General features: G+C 52.9%; 1 protein-coding gene across 1 annotated transcript in view; it reads left to right on the forward strand.

The window, feature by feature from the left end:
• pak1 (p21 protein (Cdc42/Rac)-activated kinase 1) overlaps positions 1 to 7,597 on the forward strand; it is a 108,795-nt gene that overhangs the window by 11,708 nt on the left and 89,490 nt on the right. The window contains exon 2 of the mRNA XM_056282905.1: positions 4,423 to 4,487. The gene's annotated coding sequence lies outside the window, so the exon portion shown is untranslated. The remainder of the gene's footprint in view (positions 1 to 4,422; positions 4,488 to 7,597) is intronic.

Consider the following 7,597-nt stretch of genomic DNA (forward strand, 5'->3'; position numbering starts at 1 on the left):
GCTTGTGTGCTGAGCCCCACCAGTGGCCGGGTAGGGTAGCTGGGGCTGTGCTATAATAATCAAGCCGTTTCTTGCCGGCGCTGCTGTGCCAGCCGGGTGTCAGGCTGACTGATGTGTTCGCTCGGAGATGCTGGAAATAATTCGGCCGTCAGCCATGAAACACAACCACACCGGTTTGAATAGCCAGTACACTTCACGCCTGAGGTGTCTGACTTAATGTAAACATGCTTTTCAGAACACAGGGCACAGCCAGCCGGACGAGGACAGACACCAGAACACTTTCTGAGCTGCATTCATGATGGAGGACATTTCTAGAAGTGTTGGCCTGAGAATTTTTGGAGGGTAACATAAGTCTGTTTGAAAACTTTTCTTTTTTTTTCAAAGTTTATTTTCATTTTATTGGCATTGCTGGTCTGGTGACAGTTTAGTCAACGGGGCATCGGAGGTCAGCCATGGTCAGTGTCCTGCTCAAGGGCACTTCAGGAGGGTTCCAACACGGCTGATGGTTTACGCTGTTTCATCCCGATACAGCTGCAACGAAAGATGATAAAATGATGACCAGCTCTGTCAAGGAGCAAGTGAGCTTCTGCAGCCGGCAGGCCGGGGGCCTCGTGTATCTGCAGCCGGCAGGCCTGGGGTCTCGTGTGGTTGCAGCCGGCAGGCCGGGGGCCTCGAGTGTCTGCAACTGGCAGGCCGGGGGCCTCGAGTATCAACCCCTACTGTGGGCAAATGCGTTCTTACACACCCATGAGATGTTTTTAGCTCCGAAGTTTGTCTCGGAGGCCCTGTAGAGCCTGGGTAACCCCTGAATTTACACAGCCATTGGCTAACGCTGATGTCTTTGCAGGCCCAGGTGACTGCTCGCTGCAAGAGGTAGACGGTAGCTGTTAGGAGGAAGGAATTACAAATACCCATCATGCTTTGCGGCCGCCTGTCAGACAAACTTAAGGGCTAAAAAATCCCATGGGTGTGTACACGCACAAATTTGCCCAGAGTAACGATTAGATACGCAAGGCCCCTGGTGTGTATCAGTCATGCTGTGTGTGTGTGTGTGTGTGTGTGTGTGTGTGTGTGTGTGTGTGTGTGTGTGTGTGTGTGTGTGTGTGTGTGTCTGTGTGTGTAATCGAGCCTGTTTGTCTGAGCTGCAGTAGGCCTGATCTGTGTGTGTGTTACTTTAGAAAGGCGATGTAAATCTATGATTAGTGCAGACTAATGCCAACTGTCGTGTGTGTGTGTGTGTGTGTGTGTGTGTGTGTGTGTGTGTGTGTGTGTGTTGCTTAGGCCCCTTATTTAGAAGGGTGATGACTTATGTTGTCAGATTCCCTTGTTAACAGATGCATAAAATATGTTGGGCTCGGTAGCTCGCAAACACACACACACAAATGCGCACACACACACACACACACACTTGCGCACACACACACACACACACGCGCGCTCATACGCACACACACACACACAGATGGTGACATTAGCCTGAGCTAATCGGGGTTTAACAACACCTTGTTAAGCCTCAATCTATACATCTGCATTAGCTTATGATTTATAACACAACTGTATGTGTGTGTGTGCCCCAATCTTTACGTGTGCCCCCATCTTTACGTGTATGTGTGTGTGTGTGTGTGTGTGTGTGTGTGTGTGTGTGTGTGTGTGTGTGTGTGTGTGTGCGTGTGTGTGTGTGTGTGCTAACAGCTTGGGGCTCTTTCACCTCCTGTTCTCTCCATTCCTTCTTCACCTGTTTAGCTTGGCCTTCTCATGACCTGCACACAAACTCATCTTAATCACACACACACAAACACACACACACACACACACACACACACACACACACACACACACACAGGCAGACTGCTGTCTTGTCTTGTTGCTGTTAGACGGGATATTGTCAATGTTAGTGAAATGTCATGTCGAGAAAGACAGAACGAAGGAAGGAAAACAAAATAAAGGTCTGAAAGGGGCTGATGAGACAGAGAGACAGGGAGAGAGACAGACAGGCAGGGAGAGAGACAGACAGACAGGGAGAGAGACAGACAGACAGACAGGGAGACAGACAGGCAGGGAGAGAGACAGACAGACAGGGAGAGAGACAGACAGACGGGGAGAGAGACAGACAGACAGGGAGAGAGACAGACAGACAGACAGGGAGACAGACAGGCAGGGAGAGAGACAGACAGACAGGGAGAGAGACAGACAGACGGGGAGAGAGACAGACAGACAGATAGAGAGACAGACAGACAGACAGGGAGAGAGACAGACAGACAGACAGGGAGAGAGACATAGACAGTAAAGGTGTGAAGCTGTTGATGAGAACAGAACAGTTGTTCTATTCTTTCCCTTCAGGACATGAGGGATATCTTGGAGATGGCTGGGGTGGGTGATGGCGTCAGTGGTTGACGGCGTCAGTGGCGATGGCGTCAGTCGGTGATGGTGTCAGTCGGTGATGGTGTCAGTGGGTGATGGTGTCAGTTGGTGTTGGTGTCAGTTGGTGTTGGCGTCAGTGGGCGATGGCGTCAGTGGGCGCTGGCGTCAGTGGGTGTGACGGCGTCAGTGGGCGATGGTGTCATTGGGCGATGGTGTCAGTGGGCGATGGTGTCAGTGGGCGACGGCATCAGAGGGCGTCAGTGGGCGATGGTGTCAGTGGGTGATGGTGTCAGTGGGCGATGGTGTCATTGGGCGATGGTGTCAGTGGGCGATGGTGTCAGTGGGCGACGGCATCAGAGGGCGTCAGTGGGCGATGGCGTCAGTGGGTGATGGCGTCAGTGGGTGATGGCGTCAGTGGGCGATGGCTGGGGTGGGTGATGGTGTCAGTGGGTGATGGCTGGGGTGGGTGATGGTGTCAGTGGGTGATGGCGTCAGTGGGTGATGGTGTCAGTGGGTGATGGCGTCAGTGGGTGATGGCGTCAGTGGGTGATGGCTGGGCTGGGGTGGGTGATGGTGTCAGTGGGTGATGGCGTCAGTGGGTGATGGCTGGGCTGGGGTGGGTGATGGTGTCAGTGGGTGATGGCGTCGGTGGATGATGGCTGGGGTGGGTGATGGTGTCAGCGGGTGATGGCTGGGGTGGGCGATGGTGTCAGCGGGTGATGGCTGGGGTGGGTGATGGTGTCAGTGGGTGATGGTGTCAGTGGGTGATGGCGTCAGTGGGTGATGGCTGGGGTGGGTGATGGTGTCAGTGGGTGATGGCTGGGCTGGGGTGGGTGATGGTGTCAGTGGGTGATGGCGTCGGTGGATGATGGCTGGGGTGGGTTGTGGTGTCAGCGGATGATGGCTGGGGTGGGCGATGGTGTCAGCGGGTGATGGCTGGGGTGGGTGATGGTGTCAGTGGGTGATGGCTCGGGTGGGCGATGGTGTCAGTGGGTGATGGCTCGGGTGGGCGATGGTGTCAGCGGGTGATGGCTGGGGTGGGTGATGGTGTCAGTGGGTGATGGCTCGGGTGGGCGATGGCGTCAGTCGGTGATGGTGTCAGTGGGTGATGGCGTCGGTGGATGATGGCTGGGGTGGGTGATGGTGTCAGTGGGTGATGGTGTCAGTGGGCGATGGCGTCAGCGGGTGATGGTGTCAGTGGGTGATGGTGTCAGTGGGTGATGGCGTCAGTGGGTGATGGCTGGGGTGGGTGATGGTGTCAGTGGGTGATGGCGTCAGTGGGTGATGGCTGGGGTGGGTGATGGTGTCAGCGGGTGATGGTGTCAGTGGGTGATGGTGTCAGTGGGTGATGGCTGGGGTGGGTGATGGTGTCAGTGGGTGATGGTGTCAGTGGGTGATGGCGTCAGTGAAGTCCATCCTCCCCCACGTTGTGAGCCCCTAATCCCGACAGTAGACTTCTCACCACCGCTCCATCTTAACACGCGTGTCACACAACTCCACCTCTGCTGGTCTGACGCCGTAGTGAATCTGAGCCGGCAGTTCAGTTTGACACCAGCAGGCACCATCACAGGTTCATGACTTGTACCTGGAAGGAAGGTGGATGAGGGTGGAGCTGCAAGATTACATACAAACCTAGATGAAGAACGAAACACACTGCGAACTAAAGCTCCAACTTATTCAATGTAAATACAACATCCCCGTCACGTAGTCTTTCTTCAGCCATCTGGATGGATGGAGGGAGGGCTGGATGGAGGGAGGGATGGATAGGGGGATGGATGGAGGGAGGGATGGAGGGATTAGGATGCTTGGAGAAGTGGGGTAGTTGGCCAAGTACAGTTGGGGAGAAAGAGGGGGAACAATAACGACATCACAAGCCTGAAGGTTCAGTTGAGGAATCGGCTCCAACTGCTTTCTCATTCTTGCCACGCTGATTCAGTAACATGGTGTTTGCAGCAGTGACAAAATCTCATCACGTGTGTGTCTGTGTGTGTCTGTGTGTGTCTGTGTGTGTGTGTCTGTGTGTCTGTGTGTGTGTGCGTGTGCGTGTCTCTCTCTCCTCAGGCTGACAGAAGTGCTTCCCTCCTCCTTTCTCTGAGAGAAGGGCGACCCAGACAGGACAGTGAAAGGTAAGCCCGGCCCGCTGCGGTGGACACGGTGTCGTTTCTGTGTCGGGGGGGGGGGGGGCGGTGCCTTGCTCAGCGGCACTGCGGCAGTGCTGTGATCGAGTCGACGTTGAGGAGGCAGGTCATACTGGGGCCTCTGCGGTACGGCTCGGCGGTAATTCGGCTGGTCGTCTTCCAGTGGCGGCGTATCTGGATGAGGTGCCGATGTTGTCGCATTGTGGTGCGGTTTTGTTGTGTAGGTTGTGTAGACGGGTCCTGTCTGTGTGGAGTGTGCATGTTCTCCCCGTGTCTGTGTGCACTTCCTCCGGGTGCTCCGGTTTTCCCCCCCACTTTCAAAAAGACATGCATGTTAGGGTTAATGCTCCTGCCTGTGCCCATGAGCAAGGCACTGGGATAAAGAACTGGAGTTGGTCCCCGGGTGCTGCAGCTGCCCACTGCTGCTATACAACAGGATGGGTCCAATCATGTTGAAGACAATTCGTTGTACGACTACGATGACAAAATAAGGCGGCCTTCTTTCTTTTCTTCTTCTCTCATAAAGGACCACGTGTGCACATGCAGGTCTTCTTCTCTCATAAAGGACCACGTGTGCACATGCAGGTCTTCTTCTCTCATGAAGGACCACGTGTGCACATGCAGGTCTTCTTCTCTCATAAAGGACCACGTGTGCACATGCAGGTCTTCTTCTCTCATAAAGGACCACGTGTGCACATGCAGGTCTTCTCTCATAAAGGACCACGTGTGCACATGCAGGTCTTCTTCTCTCATAAAGGACCACGTGTGCACATGCAGGTCTTCTTCTCTCATAAAGGACCACATGTGCCCGTGCAGGTCTCGGGACTGCAGCTTTAGTCATAATAAAACAGAGGAAACAGCTTGAAGGACATTGTTCTGGGTCTGGGTTCTGGTTTCTGGCGGAAACCCGGGCTGTCTCAGGTTATGTAAGCAGGTGATAATGGGATTCTGCTCCCAGCATGCACCGCTGCCTGCATAATTTATGCCGTTGCCGTAGTGATGTGGTCATTTAGCCATGGGGTGGATTGGGGGTGGAGTCTGACAGCTGGTAGACAGACTTCAACCCCCCCACCCCCATACACCTGTGTGTGTGTGTGTGTGTGTGTGTGTGTGTGTGTGTGCGTGTGTGCGTGTGTGCATGTTGTGGGGTGATGCTTGTACGTGTGTGTGCTCAAGACAATGGCTTTTTCATGCATTCTTGGAAACTGGTGTGTGTGTGTGTGTGTGTGTGTGTGTGTGTGTGTTGAGCTGTAAACTGAAGGATATGACTGTGCGGTGATGAAACACATCAGTGCTGGTGTAATATTGACATTTCTTACCAAATGTATAAAAATCGGCATTTCGTGTGTTGAAAATGGCTCAACACGCCCCCTACTGTTTTAAATCAGCCCTGAACCTTGCAAGCCCAATGCTGACGTAGTCGACCGGTTCCCCCTCCTCCCCTGAACAGGCACTACGACCGACCAGAGGAGGCGCTAGTGCAGTGACCAGGACACATACCCACATCCGGCTTCCCACCCGCAGACACGGCCAATTGTGTCTGTAGGGACACCCGGCCAAGCCGGAGGTAACACGGGGATTCGAACAGGCGATCCCCGTGGTAGCAGGCAACAGAATAGACTGCTATGCTACCCGGACCCCCCCGGACTTTCACTTTCGACGGCTGTAGAAGCACCACCGGACAACTGGGTCGGTCGGGCTGGGCTCACACCACGGCTGGGGGAGCAGTCACCTCTCTCCTCTGCCGGAAGGCCACGGCCCGTCTTGTGGGGCCCCCTTCAGTCTGCATCGCATCCGTGTCACGGTGGTCCGGGCCTCTTCGCGGGGCGGTGTGTGACGCCATGTGGGCCGGAGAAGGGGACTCGGTACGGTGGTGTATGGCGGCGAGTTGGTGACTCGCACCAGGCCCTTCTCATGGATCTCTCCAGCTCCTCTGCCCATACTCCTGCCTCACACTTACTGTGCCCCTTCAGCCCCTCGTCTACTTATTATGCAGTGGGGGGAGAAGTTGTACTTTAATGGATAATCATATGGGGGAGAGCGAGGCTGAGCTGTGAGATCACTGACCTCCCACACACTGCTTTACTGTCAAGTCAAGTCAGTTTTATTTGTGTAGCCCGATATCACGAAGTTGCCTCAGGCGGCATTACAGCAACACAACATCCTTTCCTTCGACCCTCACATAGGATAAGGAACAACTCCCTAAAATATCCTTTAACAGGGAGGAAAACTAAGAGGAAACCTCAAGGAGAGCAACAGAGGCGGGATCTCTCTCCCAAGACGCACAACGTGCAATGGATGTTGTGTTTACACAATTTACACAATACAACGGTGAAAGAGGATAACACAATTATAAGATATATGAAGAATATGATGAGGAGGATACCAAGCAGTGTCCAGACGCCACCGGAACAGCCCAGCACCCGAGCCACACGACCACCATCACCATGGAGACCCGACAGGAGGACAGACTACACATGCACACAGGGAGACTCACATCACACCACTCACACACACACACGGCAGAAGAGACAAGAAAACACCTTAGTCACACATCGGCGAGAGAGAAGGACACAACAGGAGGACATAACATCTCTCTCCCTCGCACATAATCTGTGTGTGTGTGTGTGTGTGTGTGTGTGTGTGTGTGTGTGTGTGTGTGTGTGTGTGTGTGTGTGTGTTGGTATAATTTGATATAATGTATATAATGTCCTAGCTACAGCGTTGGGCTGTTCTCTCTCAGTCCATTTTCTGAAACCCGACATGTGTTTGAAACATGTATCATGTGGTTGTATGTTGTTACATTTGTATCTTTACATGGAGGTGTTTGAAACATGTATCATGTGGTTGTATGTTGTTACATTTGTATCTTTGCATGAAAGTGTTTGAAACATGTATCATGTGGTTGTATGTTGTTACATTTGTATCTTTACATGGAGGTGTTTGTTTGAAACATGTATCATGTGGTTGTATGCTGTTACATTTGTATCTTTACATGGAGGTGTTTGTTTGAAACATGTATCATGTGGTTGTATGTTGTTACATCTGTAGTTTTACATCCAGGGGGCAGTGCTGATGAGGTGTGTTTGCATTTTTTT

This window comes from Lampris incognitus, chromosome 7 (assembly GCF_029633865.1).
Source record: "Lampris incognitus isolate fLamInc1 chromosome 7, fLamInc1.hap2, whole genome shotgun sequence".
In the NCBI taxonomy this organism is placed as follows: domain Eukaryota; kingdom Metazoa; phylum Chordata; class Actinopteri; order Lampriformes; family Lampridae; genus Lampris; species Lampris incognitus.